This window comes from Scyliorhinus torazame, chromosome 8 (assembly GCF_047496885.1).
Source record: "Scyliorhinus torazame isolate Kashiwa2021f chromosome 8, sScyTor2.1, whole genome shotgun sequence".
NCBI lineage: Eukaryota > Metazoa > Chordata > Chondrichthyes > Carcharhiniformes > Scyliorhinidae > Scyliorhinus > Scyliorhinus torazame.
In genome coordinates, this window is record NC_092714.1 from 271,240,737 (window position 1) to 271,262,288 (window position 21,552).

General features: G+C 41.8%; 1 protein-coding gene across 7 annotated transcripts in view; it reads right to left on the reverse strand.

Annotated features, from left to right (window-relative positions):
- Positions 1-21,552, reverse strand: part of LOC140428638 (death-inducer obliterator 1-like) — a 208,984-nt gene that overhangs the window by 136,113 nt on the left and 51,319 nt on the right. The window lies entirely within an intron of this gene.

Genomic DNA, 21,552 nt, shown 5'->3' on the forward strand with positions numbered 1-21,552 from the left:
TTATGAAGCTGAGGACATCAAAAAGTTTCCAACCAATTCTCAACATAGGACCAATCCAGTTGGTTTCCAGCTTTCTGTTGATTTAATTGTTTCATATACCAACCAAGGAAATCACAAATGTAACTACAGAGAAATCCACTGAAAAAGTAATGTCCATTTTTGCATTATCTCTAATTATACTGTCTGTGGCAATAACTTCAAAAACTGGACCAGATATCCTCCTGGTAGAGCTGCAGACATTAGTGGGCAGAATGCTCATCATTAATTTGATAGTTGATTTTTTTAAATATAAATTTAGAGCACCCAATTCTATTTTTCCAGGGTAGAACATAGAACATAGAAAATACAGCACAGAACAGGCCCTTCGGCCCACGATGTTGTGCCGAACCTTTGTCCTAGATTAATCATAGATTATCATTGAATTTATAGCACAGTGGTTAGCACTGCTGCCTCACGCCATCGAGGTCCCAGGTTCGATCCCGGCTCTAAGTCACTGGCTGTGTGGAGTTTGCACATTCTCCCCGTGTTAGCGTGGGTTTCGCCTCCACAACCAAAGATGTGCAGGGCAGGTGGATTGACCAAGCTAAATTGCCCCTTAATTGGAAAAATTAATTGGGTACTCTAAATTTATTTTTAAAATAATTCTATTTTTCCAATTAAGGGGCAATTTAGCATGGCCAATCCATCTACCCTGCACATATTTTTGGGTTGTGGGGGGTGAGACCCACGCAGACACAGAGATAATGTGTAATTGATGGTTGATTCTCAAGTGCCTTCTGGGCTGGCCCAGCTCGCCACTTGGTCACACTCAAGAAGTTAAATTCTTCAAGGGTAATTAGGGATGGGTAATAAACGCCAGTGATGCCTACATCCCATGAATAAAAAATAAGTTTTAGTGAAATAATTATCCTTTACTGTGCTGTTATTCAGAAGAAAACCGTGGCACTTTAAAAGGATATCTGGATGTCACCAACAGGTCAAAGATCTAAAATGGTTTTAGAACAACATGAATATTCTGTGACCTGCTAATCATCAGAACAATGGGTGGTGCTCTCAGTAGTGGGTCAGAGGATTGTGGATTCAAGCTCCACTTCATGACAGGGAACACAAAAATCAAGGCTGGCACTCCAAGAGTTAATGGAGATGCTGTTTTTTCACATGGGTTGTTAAACCAAGTCCCATCTGTCTCCTCGGATGGATGAGAACTCTTTGGAGAAGAGGGCAGTTACTGCGTCCTGGTCAATTTTAGAGGGACTGCAACTACTGGATTAATACAGAGGTAAAAATAGAAAGTGGAAAACCTCAGCAGGTCTGGCAACGTCTATGGAAAAAGCAGAGTTAACGTTTTGAGTCTAATATGACTCTTCGCGGAACAGAGGAGGAGCAATGTGATGGGTTTCATGCGATTAAAATAAAAAGGGGTTGGTGCAGGTGGACTAAAAAAGGTCTGGATTAAGTTAGAGGGCAGGGGAGATTAAATAACAAAGATGTCATGGAACACAAGACAAAGGGAGTGGTGATAAGAGTTTTAAACTCAAAGCATTGGTCCGGAGTAGGTTTTAATAGCAGAATAAAGATCAGCATTAAAAGCAAGATACAGATTGGTACTTGGGAGAAAGAAATTTAAAATAGAAGACAGAGTTCATGGTCTGAAGTTGAATTGGCAAAGCGTCGACCAGACTTGAAACATTAGCTCCCTTTCTCTCTCCACAGATGCTGTCAGTCCTGCTAAGGTTGTCCGGTATTTTTAATGTAAGCCTACTTGTGACACTCAAAGATTATTATTATAACAAGAGGCCTGGACTCATACTTAAGTGGCATGTTTTAACTTCCACCATGGCAGCTGGACAAATTTAAGTTCAATTAAATAATAAATCTGGAATAAAAAGCTATTCTTAGTAATGGTGATCTATCAGATTGCCGTGAAAATCCATTTGGTTCATTAATGCCCATTAGGGAAGAAATTTGGCATCCTTATCTGCTCCGGCCGGTGACCTTAGACCCAGAGCAATGTGGTTGACTTTTATGTGCCCAGCAAGCTACTCAGTTGTATAAAACTGCTACAGAAAAATTGCTGTTCACCACCACCTTCTCCTGGGTAATTAGGAATGGGCAATAAATGCCAGCCTTGCAATGATGCTCTTGTTCTAGGAATTAATTATAAAATTCTATGTTTTGACTGTTGTTGGTTTCTACATACTAAACATATGAAATAAGAACCGAAGTAAACTATTCAGCCCCTCAAGTCTGCTGTTCAATAAATGGGCAGCACAAGTGGTTAGCACTGTGGTTTCACAGCGCCAGGGTCCCAGGTTAGATTCCCTGCTAGGTCACTGTCTGTGTGGAGTCTGTATGTTCTCCCCGTGTCTGCGTGGGATTCCTCCGGGTGCTCCGGTTTCCTCCACAGTCCAAAGACGTGCAGGTTAGGTGGATTGGCCATGCTAAATTTTCCCTAGTGTCCAAAAAGGTTAGGAGGGGTTATTGGGTTACAGGGATAGGGTGGAAGTGAGAGCTTAAGTGGGTCAGTGCAGACTCGATGGGCCAAATGGCTTCCTTCTGCACTGTATGTTCTATGCTGATGATCTACTTCAAATCAACCTTCCTTAACTTCGTCAGTATCCAAAAATGTCAGTCTTAAATATATTTAACACGGCGTATCAACAGCCCACTGTGGGTAGAGAATTCCAATACTGATATAGCCGTGCAGCATGCCAACATAACTTGTCTTCAAATTATGTGACACCATCTCTTTGAACATTTGGAAGCTCTGTATCAGAATTATTTTTTCATTCAGAGGATCTTTATCAATATTTATTATCTGTCCCTAAAAGGCCTTTTTAAATGACCACTGCAAATTACATTGCAGCAAATCCAAGCAGCATTTTTAAAAAAAAGGAAATTTCATCAAGGATGTTTACTTAATATTTCCAGAAATGTTAAGTTCTCCATTTTACTATTAACCATTGGGGCATTTTTCATTCATATTTATGCTATTAATATGGTGTCATCTTAGAGCATCAAAAGAACAAGTGATTTGAATTCAGGACCAGTCCAATTGAACTTTCGTGCGCACCCTTATTTACATTAAAATTGATACTTCAGTGCACAAACCTGTCGCATCAAACATAGAGAAGCTAGCGAGTCCAGCTCTACGCTATTGACAGTTGAAACTCAGAATCCCTACAGTGCAGAAGTAGGCCATTCAGCCCATTGAGTTTGCACTGGCCTCAGAGTACGCACCCCACCCTATCCCCATAACCGAACCTGCATGAGGCTGGTTTAGCACAGGGTCTGTTTTAGCACAGGGTCTGGTTTAGCACATTGGGCTAAATAGCTGGCGTGTAATGCAGAACAAGGCAGCAGCGCAGGTTCAATTCCCGTACCGGCCTCCCCGAACAGGCGCCAGAATGTGGCGACTAGGGGCTTTTCACAGTGACTTCATTAAAACCTACTTGTGACAATAAGTGATTATTATTATCCATGGACACTAAGGGTGAATTTAGCATGGTCAATCCACCTAACCACAATTACCGACTTCACTCCCTCCAAAAGCCAGTCTGTTCACAACCTTGGCGTCACATTCAACCCCAAGATGAGCTTCTGGGCTCTTTTGTGGCATCACGAAGACCACTTGTTTCCACCTCTATAACATTGCCTGACTTGACTTTGTCTTAGCTCAACTGCTGCTGAAACTTCTATTTGTGCCTTCATTACCTGTAGACTCTACTATTCCAATGCACTCCTGGTTGGTCTCCAAGATTCTACACGCTAGGATCTTGAGGTTATCCAAAACACTGCTGCGTGGGTCATAACTTGCAGCAAGTCCTGTTCCCATATTATAACTGTGCTCACTCACCTACACTGGCTCCCGGTTAAGCAACAATGTGATTTTAAAATTCTGATCTGGTTTTCAAATCACTCCATAGCTTCCCCTCTCCCTATCTTGAAATCTTCTGCAGCACATCTCTCTGCGCTTCTCTAATTCTGACATCTTGCGCATACCCGATTTAAATCACTCCAGCACTGGTGGCCACACCTTGGATTGTCTGAGGCCCAAGCTCTGGAATACCCCCCCACAAGATAGATATAGGACAGATGTCAGAGGTAGGTTGTTTACTCAGAGAGTAGTAAGGGCGTGGAATGCCCTGCCTGCAACAGTAGTGGACTCGCCAACATTAAGTGCATTTAAATGGTCATTGGATAGACATATGGACGATAAGGGAATAGTGTAGATGGGCTTCAGAGTAGTTTCACAGGTCGGCGCAACATTGAGGGCCGAAGGGCCTGTACTGCGCTGTAATGTTCTATAACACCTCACGGCCTCTCTACCTTCCTTTAAACCACACCACTGAACATCTTTGACAAGCGTTTCTGACCCAATATCTCCTTTTTTTTTAATAACTATCAAATATTATTTTATAATACTCATGTGATGCGCCCAGTGTGTCCTATTATATCAACGGTGCTATGCAAATATAAATTGTTGGGATACTTTATTTATAGCTCAGTCCTGTGTTTAAAAATTCAAATGACTGGATAATTCAGTTAAGCAATTTATTTAAGCAAATTGGCACATTTGCGGTTAGACTTCGTGGACAGCTAATTTGGAGTAAACAGTTTTGAATTGAGTAGACTACCTATGAATAAACACTGATAACAGCTAATCTGAAGATTATAAAATGTATACAGTACGAGGAACATCGCAATCAAGAAATGGTACTTTATTGTTCCCCACACCTCTAAATAATGCAATTTTACTTATATTATAGTACACTTTTAAACAAGCACTCCTGAGAAATCTGGTAAGAATGTTCATTTATTAACCATTTGGAGAAAATTGGGAATCTAGGTGCTGTTAATTATATTTGTGATTATAAATTAACAAATGCACAAAAGTGTGTCCTCAATCGCCTTGGTTACTGCTTATCCTCTAGGGGCTTTTCACAGTAACTTCATTGAAGCTTACTTGTGACAATAAGCTATTATTATTATTCTAATATGGCTTGTAATACAGGTGAAAAGGCGACTTCAACATCAAAGAAACACTTGCATTGCAAAGAGAGAGAAGTCCCACATGGTCAATTCGACCAATTCAAATAACCACCCCGGGACAATTGCTCCAACAAAGCATGTCTCAAAGGGCAGCATCCAACCGCATTCTGGATAGAGTGTGGGGCTGAACCTAGTTCACATCGCTGTACGAATCAGTAATCTCAGCAATAAATCTGATGAAGTCAACAGACCACTTGCAATTGCTGACAGAAAACATCAATGCTGCACTAACATGTGTCGGTCTGATAAATTGAAGGCAGAATTACAAACTTGGGTGATAAGAAAATTTCTGCAAATGTTTGCACTGCATGTTCCATCAAGTAAATGCTCAAATGAAAACATGCGTGTATTCCAGGCAAGTTTTCTACCAACATTAGTGCACATGGCTCAAACAGCGTCACCATAGCCATGCATGTGGTTTGTCAATGATTTGTATTTAATAACATTGCTCTAGGACACCAGTCAACATACAGTAGCAGTGAAAACAGTATCATATTGTGCAACAGATTAAACTAATTACAGCAACGCAGCCTCCCAAGATGTATGCCACAACGTATAGTATCACTTTGATGGAAAATCAACCGGAAACAAAAATACTGAAAGCAGCATGAGGCTAGCTGATTAACAGTTTGCAATCTAACTTACGAGAGCCCTTTTAAATTTGGTTATCAATCCTTAAATGTAAAATTGATTTCATCGTTTTGTGACGCAAACCCTAAAATTCAATATAATATTCCCAAGCAGCACAGTAACACGGAAAGTTATATAGTCTTGCATTTAACTTGCTCTTTCAATTAAAATGGGCATGTTACCTGGACACTGAATCACACTATTACCTAAATATTCTTCAAGAGGGCCAATATGCCACAAATTTCCTTCCCATGAAATCTCATTGAATTGCAAATAGTAAACAACATTGTGGTCAATTGCAGGTACGAAAGGAGGCAAGTTATGGAGGGCAGTTAGCTCATTAGTCCATAACTTCCAGGCTCATATTCAAAATGGAATTTAATTCCATTCACTGTACATCCTGTGACAAATAATAGTTTTCTTTTTGCATTCAATTAATATTTTCCAGTTAGTTTTGCCATTTTCCTGCTCAATTGCATTAGCAGTTTAAATCATTTTGTTAATATTTAGCTGCATCTGGTTTCTATTCCTTTTTCTTTCCTGGCAATAAACTAGTGTTATTCTGGTAATTTATATGGATTAGAAAGGAGTTCAAATATTCAGTATCGGGATCCCATGCAACACATCCCCTCCCTACCAAGTTCCTATCAACCCTCACTAGTACTGAATAATTGACAACTTTATTTTCATCTGCCTCACACAGATACAATAGTGCCGTGGTTAAATTACAAGGTTAGTAATCCTGAGGCCTGGATAAAATATTTCAGAAACTGGGGCCAACAATGGCATTTGAACATTTGAAGTTTAAAAAAAAATTAGAAGTACAAATTTGGTTGAGGTAAAATTGACTACGGACTTATCAGATAGCCATAAAAACCAGGGGCAGCAGGGTGGCGCAGTGGGTAGCACTGCAGTCTCATGGCGCTGAGGTCCCAGATTCGATCCCAGCTCTGGGTCACTGTCCGTGTGGAGTTTGCACATTCTCCCCGTGTTTGTGTGGGTTTCGCCCTCACAACCCAAAGATGTGCAGGGTAGGTGGATTGGCCACACTAAATTGCTCCTTAATTGAAAAATTAATTGGGTAATCTAAAAAAAATTTTTTTTAAAAGATTGCCATAAAAACCAACTGGCTCACTAACGTCTAATAGGGAAGAAAATCAGCCATCCTTACCCACTACTGCCAGTGAGAGATTCTGGTCCTTCACAAACATCTTTAACTCTCAATAGCCCAAGCAATCCATTCAAACTGCTACCCAGCAGTACAAGGCGATGGCCCACCACCACTCTCTCAGGACAATTAGGGACAAACAATAAGTGCCAATGTTAACAGCAGCACTCACATCGTGAGAATGAGAGAAGAAAAAAATTCCATGTGGCATGTGAAAAAATGTTCAAAGTCAACATAAGTTAACTTGCATGCATCATTCTTCGAAAGCGGTTCTCAAATATATTTTCCTTACAAAGTCATGCTATCATTTTAAGTTAGTGCAAACCCCTAAACTTTACAAATGCCTTTGACAAATTGAATTCAAAATCTAGGATGCTCACTATTGTACAGGAAATCGTCAAAAATATTTCGAGAAATATCTAGTACTTTTCAAACGTCTTAATATTGAATTTCATTGTTACTCTTTTCACTTTGAAAAGTTTAATTTCCTTTGACTACTCTTTCACAGTTCAAATAATGAGTATATTTTGGTAGTGTGAAAATCTTCAGGCACAACTCATCCCCAGGATACTCCGTAGACTTCCAACTCTATACTCATCCTTCGTCACTTTGACATTTATCTATTGAAGAAAATTAGCTCACCATACGTTTTTATTGGTTACACGTTTGAATTATCTTTATATAAGCAATCAACAGGGCAGCATGGGGACGCAGTGGTTAGCACTGCTGCCTCACGCGCCGAGGTTCGATCCCAGCTCTGGGCCACTGTCTGTGTGGAGTTTTCACATTCTCCCCGTGTTTGCGTAGGTTTTGCCCCCACAACCCAGAAATGTGCAGGGTAGGTGGATTGGCCACGCTAAACTGCCCCTTAATTGGAAAAAAATGAATTGGGTACTCTCAATTTATATTAAAATAATACAAGCTATCAACTGAGACATTGTTCACTAATATTTCCCAGTTAATTTCTTCTGGTCCATTACTCGTTGTCCTTTGAATTCATATTTTATCCCAGTCCTTACAGCTGATAAAAAGATAATTCTAAATGTAATCGTACAAGCACATCTTGGAAGAAAGATCCTTTTGATTTTAGTGGATAAAAATGCAGGATTAAGTAGTTATCCACAGGAAGGGAAATTTGGGAAGTGGTGACCATAATCCCACAGATTTTCAATGAAGTTAAGCATAGAAGGGCCCCATTAAAGGGTATTCAATTGGAAATTAGTCAATTTCTGAGAGCTGAAACCCAAATTAGATGATCAGCCATTTTCCATCTAAACAACAGAGAAATATTAAAAGAACTGAATTAGATCAAGGTAAGCTACAGTCAGGCCAAAAATACTGGGGCATATCAAAAGCAAGGATTGAACGACAAACATTAGATCAAAAATAAAAAAGACATTTGACAAATGTATGGAAATCGTAATGATTCTATAATCAAAAAGAAAGTAAATATGACAAACGCTCTTTTGCATTCAACAGTGACTCAAGAGGAGGGAAAGGCAGGATTTCCAGTATTATCTGGGTTTATTTCAGATTTCCACCATCCACAATATCCTGCTTTTGTATTGGTCCAGGAATATGAGAATCTATTTGTGAATCAAGGTTCAAAAGTTTGGGTTTATTTCGCAAAATTTAAAATAATGGGAATCTGTTTCAACTTATGAACGATTGTGGAATAGTGAAAATCTGTTGACACGAATTGGTAAATCAGCAAAGAACAAAGATTCAAGCCTAACCGCAAGAATGAAAGATGGAATTAGCTTTTCTCCTGAGTTATTGGACCTTAATTCTTTTAGCACAAGTAACCATTGAAGCAGGGGCATGATTTAAAAGAGGAAGGGTGGTAGCAGAAACAAGGCACACAGAATTGTCATGGAAGCAGAATGATTAAGCAGCTTCAGCTCAAAGTCTAACAACAGCTGTAGGTTGAGTGACTTCTTTCTATGCTGTAATTTCTTATGTTCTCTCTCTCATGAAATTGTTCATGAGTCTGAGGTATCACTGCTGCGAGGGGAGGGCAGATTGGAGTGATGAACATCTCCACTGAACCCGTGTCTGCATGAGTCTCACCACCACAACACAAAAGATGTGCAGGGTAGGTGGACTGGCCACACTAAACTGCCCCTTAATTTAAAACCATCTCCCCTGAAGGAATTTGTTAGAGGTTTGAGTTATTTCCCTGGAGAGTGTTGTTTCTTCAGTAGCTGTTGGGAATTTTTAAAAATCCAATGCAGGTAAACCAATAGGAGGGAATGCAAGAGAAATAAAACTTGTATAAACACAACTGCAATTCCAGTTGTGCCTGCTAGTATTAGAGAATAAGTTTATGAATGATGCAATCCTGTTTGAGAGGTAGTCGCCCACTTTACTAAAACAAGGAACTAGACACTTTAGACTGCGATCTTCCAATTTCTCCACAGTTCACCCAACACTGGAAGCAAATCACAAAAATCAAGAACTTCTAACCTTTTGCTTCACAGATAAAGCAGCATTAGATGGTAGCCTCTTATGGTTGAGAGGTGATGGCATGTCAGAACTGCAATTAACTTAAGTGGGGATTTTTCATGTAACTTATTAGACAAGCATTTTTCCTTAATTAAGCACTTACAAAGGCCATAAGACGTAGGAGCCGAAGCAGGCCATTTAGCCCATCGAGTACGCTCTGCCATTCAATGGGATCATAATTGATCTGAAATGATAATCTTCAATTCCACTTTCCCACCGTATCCCCATAACCTTCGATTCCCTTACTGGTAAAATCCATCTCTCTCAGCCTTAACATAACTTAACGACCCATCCTCTACAGCCCTCTTGAGGTAAAGAACTTCACAGATTCACGACCTTCCGAGAGCAGAATTTCCTCCTCATCGGTCTTAAACGGGCGACCTCTTACTCTGAGACTATGCCCTTTGGTCCTCAACTCTCTCACGCGGAGAATCAACCACTCAGCATCTATCCTGCCAAGCCCCTTGAGAATCCTATATGTCTCAATAAGGTTTCCTCCCATTCTTCTAAACTCCAATGAGTACAGGCCCAGCCTACTCAACCTCTCCTCATAAGAAAATCCCTCCATACCCGGGATCAACTTAGTGAACCCTCTCTGGGCTGCCTCCACTGTCAGTATGGACTGCCTTCAATGCCAGTACATATTTCCTTAGATAAGGGGACTAAAACTGTTCACAGTATTCCAAGTGAGGTCTAACAGGCACCTCGTATAGTTTTAGCAAGACTTCAGATTTTTATACTCCATTCCCATTGCAATAAAGGCCAAGATTCCATTTGCCTTCCCTATTACCTGTTGAACTTGCATGCTAGTTTTTTGTGATCTATGCAGGAGGAACCCCAAATCCCTGAGCTCGTTTTCTGCAGTTTTTCTTAATTTAAATATTCAGCTTCTTTATTTTTCCTACCATGGAACAGAATCATAGGACAGCACGGTGGCACAGTGGGTTAACACTGCTGCCTCACGGCACCGAGGTCCCAGGTTCGATTCCGGTTCTGGGTCACTGTCCGTGTGGAGTTTGCACATTCTCCCCGTGTTTGTGTGGGTTTCGCCCCCACAACCCAAAAGATGTGCAGGATAGGTGAATTGGCCACGCTAAATTGCCCCTTAATTGGAAAAAATTAATTGGGTACTCTAAATTTATTTTTAAAAAATAATAGAATCATAGAATCCCTATAGTGCAGAAAGAGGCCATTCGGCCCATCGAGTCTGGACCGACCCTCTGAAACAACAAAAAAACTACCTGGACCCAATCACGTGTCCTATCCCTGTAACCCCACCTAACCTTTGGACACTAGGGGCAATTTATCATGGCCAATCCACCTACCCTGCATATCTTTGGACTCTGGGAGGAAACCGGAGCACCCAGAGGAACCCATGCACACACGGGGAGAATGTACAGTAACCAGAGGTCAGAATCGAACCCGGATCCCTGGCACTGAGGCAGCAGTGCCAACCACTGTGCTGCCCTACTGCTTTCCCAGCAAACCCTACAGTTCAAGGTCAATTAGAGAGGGGCAATAAATGGTGGCCTAGCCAGCAATGCCCACATCCCATGAATGAATAGGAAAAAAATAGAAATGGCACGATTAATTAATATTTTTAGTGACATGGTTTAAGGTGGACTAGGACATGAGCCCTGATTTAACATTTCATACAAGAGACAGCATCTTCAACAATGGTATATTGAAGTGCCAGTATAAAGTGCATAAATGTTGCAGTGCAGCTTGATCTCATGGCCTCTGAACATGGAATATTTGGGACAATTTCAGCAAGTTTTTTGTTAATATAGCATTATTTACTAATTTTGAATCATTTGGGAACCCAGTCGGTTTAGATTAACTGCTGCCTTTTGAGCTGGACATTGGAGGCAATGTACGATTAAATCGGTCACAACTAAAATCCCAGAATTTAAGTTCATTTTCCGTTGAGTGTCCGATTCATTCACTTCTCTTTTTATGGTCAGATCGTCTCATTTTATTGAATAGTAGAGCTGCTCTAAGGGGCCAAATGGCCTACCCCTACTCCCACTATTTATAGTCTTATGGTCACTCAAGTGTTAAAAGACTTTTTAAAAAAAAAAACAAGCCAACACAAAGTCCCAGGCAACTCGTCTGAAGTTACAACATACCCATACTTCAGTCAAGATAAAACCAGTTTGTGGTATGTGTGCATAAACAGTCTCAGCTGTTGCGTAATACGTTTCCGTATTGCTAACATCACTGGAACCTGTATTTCTATCACGATAGAAAAGCACCGATCTTTTTTTCCCAATTCTCAGTGAGAGGCAAGATTCAGTGGTCTAGCAAAATCGACCATAAAGAATTCCAGCCAGTGTTGACCATTTGCATCTTTACAGCCTTGATGATTACCATTTAAAAAGATGTTGTTGCTTCTCTTCAACAACACTCGTGCTTCCCCTCTACGCTGCAGGATCAAAACATGCCCAAGAAATTACAGGACACAAATTTAAATGTGAATGACTCGACTGTGCATCCAACTGGCCTGAACCGTTTTGTAGAAGGATAATTGTTTCTCTCTACAGATGCTGCCAGACCTGCTGGGTTTAGCTGCATTTTCTGTTTTTATTTCATATTTCCGGCATCACTTTTATTTGGTCTGCACTACCTATTGCAACATACTAAAAGCACAAAGGTAATAATATTATAAATGAGGGAGAAATACTAAAAAAGATATGCAAGAGTTTCCATACACTGGATAAAAGGGTCAAAGGGTCATCTGGACTCGAAACGTTAGCTCTTTTCTCGCCCTACAGATGCAGCCTGACCTGCTGAGATTTTCTAGCATTTTCTCTTTTGGTTTCCATACTCTTCACATTTCTGGTCTGTTGATTTACCTAAAATTTGTAAATTGATTCTGTATGTTGTGTACATTTCTGAAAGAGCTGGAGATAAAATGGAGGTCATCGCTTCTTACAGATAGTTAGAAAGCAGGGACTTTGTTCTCGGTTCAAATAAACTGTGCATCACATTTGTGAAGTAACTACTTGCTCATCAAATTCTATACCTTGCAGAAGGAGACTATTCGGCCCATCGAGTCTGTACCGACCCTCCAAAAGAGCACTCCACCTAGGCCCATTCTCACACCCCCATCTCCATGCATTGATCATGACCAATCCATCGAACCTGCACATCTTTGGACTGTGGGAGGAAACTGCAGCACCCAAAGGAAACCAACGCAGACATGGGCAGAACGAGCAAATTCCACACAGACAGTCACCCAAAGCTGGAATCGAACCCAGGTCCTTGGCATTGAGAGGCAGCAGTGCTGGCTACTGTGCCACCGTATACTAGTTCACACCATTTTAATCACATCTCATTGACAGGGCAAGACTTGTGAGCCGATTAGATACAGAAGATGCCTCACAACCTTTGATTCAAACAATCTATACCGTTACTAATTGAGGGTTGAACAGTATTGGGGAAATTCGCTAAAACAGCCATGAGTGCTCCAAGGAAATTCCACCATTTCATTGTGCAAACCACATTTATTTTTAATAAAACAAGCACACAAACACAATAACTTGCATTTATATTGTGTATTTCACAGGCAATTGTTCAGAGGTACTTTGCCTACGGAAAGAAAAAATATATTGAGGCACAGAAGGAGAATTAGAAGTAGCCATGAAGCATAAAGATGCGTTTTGAAGATAATGGGGTTATGTAGCTTCAGGATGAGTTGTCGAATGGACCAAAGCAGCCGCAGACACTGCTACCAATAGGATAAGATGGGGAGAAGAGAGAGACACACACAGAAGGCCAGAACTGAAATACCAAAGGTTTGAAGGGGCTACAAACTTAGAATGGGACATGGAAGGATTGGAAATGCAGTGATTTGAGGGTGGCACAGTGGTCAGCACTGTTGCCGCACAGCTCCAGGGTCCCAGGTTCGATTCCAAACTTGGGGACGGTGTGTGGAGTTTGCACTTTCTCCCCGAGTCTGCATAGGTTTCCTCCGGGTACTCCTGTTTCCTCCCACAATCCAAAGATATGCAGGTTAGGTGGATTGGCCACGTTAAATTGTCCCTTAGTGTCCAAAAGGTTAGGTTGGCTTACGGGAATAGGGTGGAAGCCTGGGCTTGGGTAGGGTGCTCTTTCCAAGGGCCAGTGCACTCGATGAGTGAATGGCCTCCTTCTGCACTGTAAATTCTATGAACCTGTACTGATATCTCAAAAGAGGGGTAACTTTGAGGTTTGGCAGAATTGTCACCAGACATTCTGACAATCGGCAGCACTGGAGTTGAATGCATATTCAACTCCGAATGTTTCCGATGTCAGAGAGAGGAGTATAAGGCTGACAGCTGTGAGAGAAGGAAGGTGGGCAGGTACCAAAAGAGAGAGAACTCCCGGGGTTCGGGTTTGTGACTTTCTGAGCAGTCTCAACAAATTTGAAGTTAGCAATCTTGTGGTGGTCAGCATTACTTTCAAAAGACAGGTGGCTATTTTGGAGAGTTGGTGCAGACAAGATGAGCCAAATGGCCTCCTTCTGTGCTGTAACAATTCTGTGATGATAAATTGAGTTTGTTTGCTTTCAAAATTGATCATATTTGGCTTTTTATTCAAATAAAACTTAAATTAGGATTATGAACTGGAGACCTTGCACGCTTTCTGGAATTTGGACAACTCCAAACCCATATCATTGGAGAGCGAGAAACAGAGTAAACGTTTCTCGTCACCATTCATCAGATGAAAGGTCATCAACCTGAAATCACAAAATAACAGAATACTACAGTGCAGAAGAGGCCCTTCAGCCCATCGAGTCTGCACCGACGCATGAAAGGCCCTGACCTACCCACCTAATCCCACTTGCCAGCACTTGGCCCATAGCCTTGAATGTTATGACGTGTCAGTTACTCCGCTAGGTACTTTTAAAGGATGTGAGGCAACCCGCTTCTACCAGCCTCCCAGGCAGTGCATTCCACTCTGAGTAAAAAGGTTTTCCTCAAATCCCCCCCTAAATCTCCCACCCCTCACTTTGAACTTGTGTCTCCTCGTAACTGACTCTTCAACTGAGAACAGCTGCTCTATCAACCCTGTCCATGCCCCTCATAATCCTGTACACCTCGATCATGTCACCCCTCGTTTTCTATGCTCCAGAGAAAACCCAAGCCTATCTGACCTCTCTTTTGTTCCATCCCAGGCAACATTCTGATGTATCATCTCTGCACCCCCCTCCAATGCAATTACATCCTTCCTATAATGTGACGACCAGAATTGCACACAGAACTCCAGCTGTGGCCTCACCAAAGTTCCATACAGCTCCATCATGACCTCCCTGCTTTTGTAATCTAGGCCACGATAGATAAAAGCAAGCATCCTGTATGCCTTTTTCACCACCCTTTTAACCTGCCCTTCTCCCTTCAGACATCCATGGACTAACGGGCCACGGTCCCTTTGTTCTTCGGAATTTCCCAGTGTCAGACCTTTCATTGAATACTTACTTGTTAAATAACTCCTTCCAAAGTGTATCACCTCACACTTTTCAGGGTTAAATTCCATCTGTCACTTATCCGCCCATTTGCCCATCCCGTCTATATCTTCCTGTAACCCAAGACACTCAACCTCAGTTAACCACCTGGTAAATCTTTGTCTCACTTTGTGCCACAAGTGCATCTTGAAGATATGGTTGATGTATAAACCCAACTTCAGTTCCAAGGAAAGAATTGAATTGACATGTTACATGTGATAAAAGATTTGATAAAGGCACTGTGGCATGGCACAGCGGCACAATTGTTAGTACTGCTGCCAGGGACCCAGATTCTATTACATGTCTGTGGAGTCTGCAGCTTGTCCCCGTGTCTGCGTGGGTTTCCTCTCGGTGCTCCGGTTAACTCGGAGTCCAAAGATGTGCAGGTTAGGTGGATTGGCCACGCTAAATTGCTTCTCAGTGTTGAACAATGTGCAGCTTAGGTGGGTTACAGGGACAGAGTGAGGGAGTGAGACTAGGTCGGATGTTCTTTCAGAGGGTTGGTGCAGATCCAATTGGCCGAACAGCCTCCTTCTGCACTGTAGGAATTCTATGGATTGGTAGGATAGGAATGGAAACTTTCCTCTCCGAGTCCGGAGTAATGGGCATATATCGTTAAATTAGAGCTTGGCACTTCATGGGCGAATTACGCCAGAAACTACTTTTTCCAAACAAATTAGAGGAAATCTGGAACTCTCTCCCACAAAAAGCCGTTGATGTTGGGTGTCAACTGGAAATTTAAAACTGAAATTGATTGGTTTGTAAGGAAAGAGTTACAGAACCACAGTGGGTATCACAGGTCACTGTGTCGACCCGTTTTCTGAGGCTGCAAAGTACACTGGCATCCACGGTAAATGGAATCCCGATATAGATTGGCCATGATCAAACTGAATGTAGACAGGCTTGATGGGTTACTGGGCCCAGTTCCTAAATATCAACTGGCTGATGTATTTTCAACAGATATTGCAAGTCTTAGATTCTCAGAATTTTGATGGTAACAAGTCTTGCAGTTTTCAAGCCAGTATTATTCTCGCAAGAGCGTCACAATATTTAAGCCGTGAGTTGTTGCTGTAAAAAAAGTACTTACCTTCAAGCATAGGTTAGCATCACTAATTTGATACAATTTGGAATCAAGCATGAGGGGTGGATTTTCAGCTCTTTAAAGACAGGTACCACAACTCTCTGGCTGATCGGAAATATAATCCTAATGAGAGATTTCCACCAACACTAGTAATTGACATGCTGCTGATGGTACTACCTATAAAAGAGTGATCTATAAAAGACATTTTAACATTAGAATATATAACATTCACTGGAATAATTAATTCAGTCTGGAAAAAATGACCTTTTTAAATACTTCAATTTTTCAAGATCCTAGGATTGAATCTTTAAGGTTTTGAAAGTATAAATTTGTCAGCAATACATATCCCTATATCCAGTGTATTCAAAATCAAACCAAAGCTTACAAAACTCGTGTTCCTGGTAAAACTTCCTTTCCCTGATGAGTGGGAATTCTTTTTAGTTTGCAGTGGGCAGAAATTGATTTTCTCCAACTACCATTCCTCGAATTGTGGGTTCCTCGACCTGCCTTTTCTGAGTCCTCCAAGGATCTATACTGAACCTTCCCTGCTCATCCACATGCTATCTATTAATGACGTCATCCACATTAATGGTGTTCAGGGTTCGTCTGTACACCGATGACAGAGTTCTACTTCAATGTCACTTCCTTCAAACCCCTGCCGCTTTCAGACTTCCAAGTCATGGATGAGTCAAAGCCTTGCTCAATTTAACACAAACCCAGTTTCCAACCCCAGCCAGAAACTCCACTACCTGGACGTGTGGCCTAACGGCCTCCTCAACTATTCACTTAGCCTAAGCTAATGGAGCCTTAGTGTCTTGTTCATCCCAAAACTGAGCTTGCAATTCCAAAGGTTCCATCAGCAAAACCATGTATGTCCACCTCACCAACACTACCTGCCTCAACCACACTACCAAAATCTTTTCTATGCTTTTGCTTCAAAACTTAATTTCTTCATCATCCTCCATGCTGAACTGATATTTCCCACAAACATTTAACTTATGCAAAATGTAATCGCTTACAATTGTACATTCCCAGTCATTCATCACCCTTACAGACATATAATGGCTCGCAGTACATTACATTTAAAATCACATTTAAATCCACCCATAGCTTCACCCCATCCTTTCTCTGCAATCACCTGCTGGGTTTTTTTACCTACTTGTTGAGTTCTTTGAGAAGGTGACCAAACAGGTGAATGAGGGTAAAGTAGTTGATGTGGTGTATATGGATTTCAGTAAAGCGTTTGATAAGGTTCCCCACGGTAGGCTACTGCAGAAAATACGGAGGCATGGGATTCAGGGTGATTTAGCAGTTTGGATCAGAAATTGGCTAGCTGGAAGAAGACAAAGGGTGGTGGTTGATGGGAAATGTTCAGACTGGAGTCCATTTACTAGTGGTGTACCACAAGGATCTGTTTTGGGGCCACTGCTGTTTGTCATTTTTATAAATGACCTGGAGGAGGGCGTAGAAGGATGGGTGAGTAAATTTGCAGATGACACTAAAGTCGGTGGAGTTGTGGACAGTGCGGAAGGATGTTACAAGTTACAGAGGGACATAGATAAGCTGCAGCGCTGGGCTGAGAGGTGGCAAATGGAGTTTAATACAGAAAAGTGTGAGGTGATTCATTTTGGAAGGAATAACAGGAAGACAGAGTGCTGGGCTAATGGTAAGATTCTTGGCAGTGTGGATGAGCAGAGAGATCTCGGTGTCCATGTACATAGATCCCTGAAAGTTGCCACCCAGGTTGAGAGGGTTGTTCAGAAGGTGTATGGTGTGTTAGCTTTTATTGGTAGAGGGATTGAGTTTTGGAGCCATGAGGTCATGTTGCAGCTGTACAAAACTCTGGTGTGGCCGCATTTGGAGTAGTGCGTGCAATTCTGGTCACCGCATTATAGCAAGGATGTGGAAGCATTGGAGAGGGCGCAGAGGAGATTTACCAGAATGTTGCCTGGTATGGAGGGAATATCTTATGAGGAAAGGCTGAGGGACTTGAGGCTGTTTTCGTTAGAGAGAAGAAGGTTAAGAGGTGACTTAATTGAGGCATACAAGATGATCAGAGGGTTGGATAGGGTGGACAGTGAGAGCCTTTTTCCTCGGATGGTGATGTCTAGCACGAGGGGACATAGCTTTAAATTGAGGGGAGATAGGTATAGGACAGATGTCAGAGGTAGGTTCTTTACTCAGCGAGTAGTAAGGGCGTGGATCGCCCTGCCTGCAACAGTAGTGGACTCGCCAACACTAAGGGCATTCAAATGGTCATTGGATCAACATATGGATGATAAGGGAATAGTGTAGATAGGCTTTAGAGTGGTTTCAGAGGTCGGCGCGACATCGTGGCCAAAGGGCCTGTACTGCGCTGTAATGTTCTATGTTCTTGTATGCTTCGGTTCTGACTCTTCACCTTCTGTGTATATTCCCGAGTCCCAACAAAGCCTTTAAGTCATTTAGATGAATTCACAAACAACTCTTCTGAACTCTCACCCCCTCCATTGATTAACCATTCTAAGAATAAAAACAGCACAGGAACAGGCCCTTCGGCCCTCCAAACCTACACCGGCCATGCGGCCCTTCTAAACCCTTCTACACTTCCAGACTCTGCATCCCTCTATTCCCATCCTATTCATGTATTTGTCAAGATGCCCCTTAAACGTCACAATCGTACCTGCTTCCACCACCTCCTCCGGCAGCGAGTTCCAGGCACCGATTACCCTCGGTGTAAAAAAAACTTGCCTCGTACATCTCCTCTAAACTTTGCCCCTCGCACCGTAAACCTGTGTACCCTAGTAATTGACTCTTCCACCCTGGGAAAAAGCTTCCGACTAACCACTCTGTCCATGCCCCTCATAATGTTGTAGACTTCTATCAGGTCACCCCTCAATCACCATCATTCCAGTGAGAACAAACCGAGTTTATCCAGCCTCTCCTCACAGCCCTCCATACCAGGCAACATCCTGGTAAATCTCTTTTGCGCCTTCTCCAAAGTCTCCACATTCTTCTGGGAGTGTGGCGACCAGAATTGAACACAATATTCCAAGTGTGGCCTTTATTCGCCTGGGGTCCCAATGCCCATTAATCTTCATCTTGAATATTCTCAACAACGGATGACCTACTGTGCACGTGTCGAGAATTCCTAAGATTCGCAACCCACTGAGTGAAAAGATTATTTCCCCCTCGTCAGTCCTACAACACCTTATCCTGAGGCTCTAATTTCTAGTTCTAGCAAAATTCTATACAGATGCAGCATGACTTACCAATTTTTATACTCAATGCCCCAGCCGATGCAGGCAAGCATGCCGTATGCCTTCTTGACTACCTTCTCCACCTACGTTGCCAATGTTGGTGAGCTGTGGAGCTGTACACCCAGACATCTCTGCCTGTCAATACTCCCAAGTTTTACATTTACTATATATTTCCCACCTTTCAAAATGCATTACCTCACATTTGTCCGGATTAAACTCCATCTGCCATCTCTCCGCCCAAGTCTCCAACTGATCTCTTCTCTTTCCTGGCTTTTCACAGTAACTTCATTTGAAGCCTACTTGTGACAATAAGCGATTTTCATTTCATTTCGGACAGTCCTCATCGCTATCTGCAATTCCACCAACCTTTGAGTCGTCCGCAAACTTACTAATCAGGTCGGTTAATTTTCCTCCAAATCATTTATACATACTACAAACAGCAAGGTCCTAGCTCTGATCCCTGCAGAACACCAATAGTCACAACCCTCCATTCAGAAACGCACCCTTCCATTTGTTTAGCTTTTTAACCAGTTCTAATTATTTTTGTCAAGTACCAGGGACATTTGTTATAATTGAAGGTACTTTATAAAAGCAAGTTGCTGTTGAACATTGCTCACTTTTATTTTCCCCGGCAGCAGAATCTAGAACTAGAGGTTACAGCCTCAGGATAAGGTGTTGTAGGACTGACAAGGGGAAAATAACCTTTTCGCTCAGTGGGTTGTAAATCGTTGGCATTCTCTACACAAGTGCACAGTGGGTCTTCCGTTGTTGTGTATATTCAAGTTGAAGATTAATGGATATTGGGACACCAGGCGAATAAAGGAAATGGGGATAGAGCCAGAAAGTGGGGTAGATTGGAAGATATGCTATGACCATGCTGAACAACGGAGAACCGCAAGAGCCAACTGGCCTCTGTCTGTTCCTATTTCTTACGCTCAAAATGGAGTTTCCAAATTCAGACAATTTCCTAACTAACATCTATCAATGTCCATTAAATTGAGAAAATTTCAACGCTGGCATTTTCCAATTGCTGTGTGGGGTTTTCTAACTCATACCAAATGGGCCAACATAGGTATACTTCACTAAAAGTCAAAATTCACCAAAGGCTAGGCTTCCTATCTACATATTAACAAGAAGCACTCCATATATTAATTCTCGTGTTGAATTTGTATGGGAGACAACAGTATAATGGAACAATAAAATGGTGATGAAATTCCAATACCAGTCAATGCAGAAAGTTATGTCAAGCATATTAATGCTCTATTATTGTGCAACGCTGATTAAAGACAGTAACTCCACTTGATCAGAAGTTTTAATAGCTAGCAAGTATGGTTAGCTTCCAGGTCAAGCGATTTCAGGAGTACAACACCCCCATCTGATGCAAGCGTTACAGGCTTGAGGAGAATTTATATTTTCATCATCCTGCATAGGTTTGGGTATTTGTCAACCCTCCTTACTGAACTCCCACCATGAGAAAATTAAAAGATACATAACAAGACTTGATTGGATAATGTACTACAAGGTGTTAATGAGATATACAAATATGGTTGGATCTGTGTCAACCTCTGGCCTATAATGGAATGACAGAAAGTTGTCATGTCTGTGCTGGCTCTATGAATGAGCAATTTCCCTAGAATCACTCCGTCTCCCCACATGGTCCTGCACATTCTGCCTTTTCAGATAATAATCCAATTCTCTCAAATGCCTCTTGAGCTTATCTTCCCCACACTCTCAGGCAGTGCATTCCACATCCTAACCACTCACTGAGTGAAAACCATTTTCATGTCTCCATTGCTTCTTTTGCCAATTACCTTAAATCTGTGCCCACTGGTTCTCAATCCTTCCACTAATGGGACGTCTCTCCCGATCTGCTCTATCCAGACCCCTCATGATTTTTGAGAGCACTGTCAAATCTCCTCTCAACTTAACAGAAGTTCCTCATCCCTGTAAACATCCTCGTGAATCTCTTCTGCACTCTCTCTAATGCCTTCACATTTACTTAAAGTGTGGTGTACAGACTGTACCTGATACTCCAGTTGAGGCCAAGCCAGTGCTAATGCAGGTTTAATATAACTTCCTTGTTTTGTACTATATGCCCCTATTAATAAAGCCTAGGATACCGCATGTTTTATTAACAGCACTCACCCCGCCCTGCCGTCTTCAATGATTTAAGCACATATACACCCAGGTCCATCTGATCCTCCACCCATTTCATTGTTGCACCCTTTATATGTTCTCTCCATGTTCTTCTTACAAAGATGAATCACTTCACACTTCTTTGCATCTGCAACTTGCCCGCCCATGCCATCAACTTATCTATGTCCTTTTGAAGTTCTATGCCATCCACCTCACAATTCTTCCAAGTTTTGTATCATCCACAAATGTTGAAATT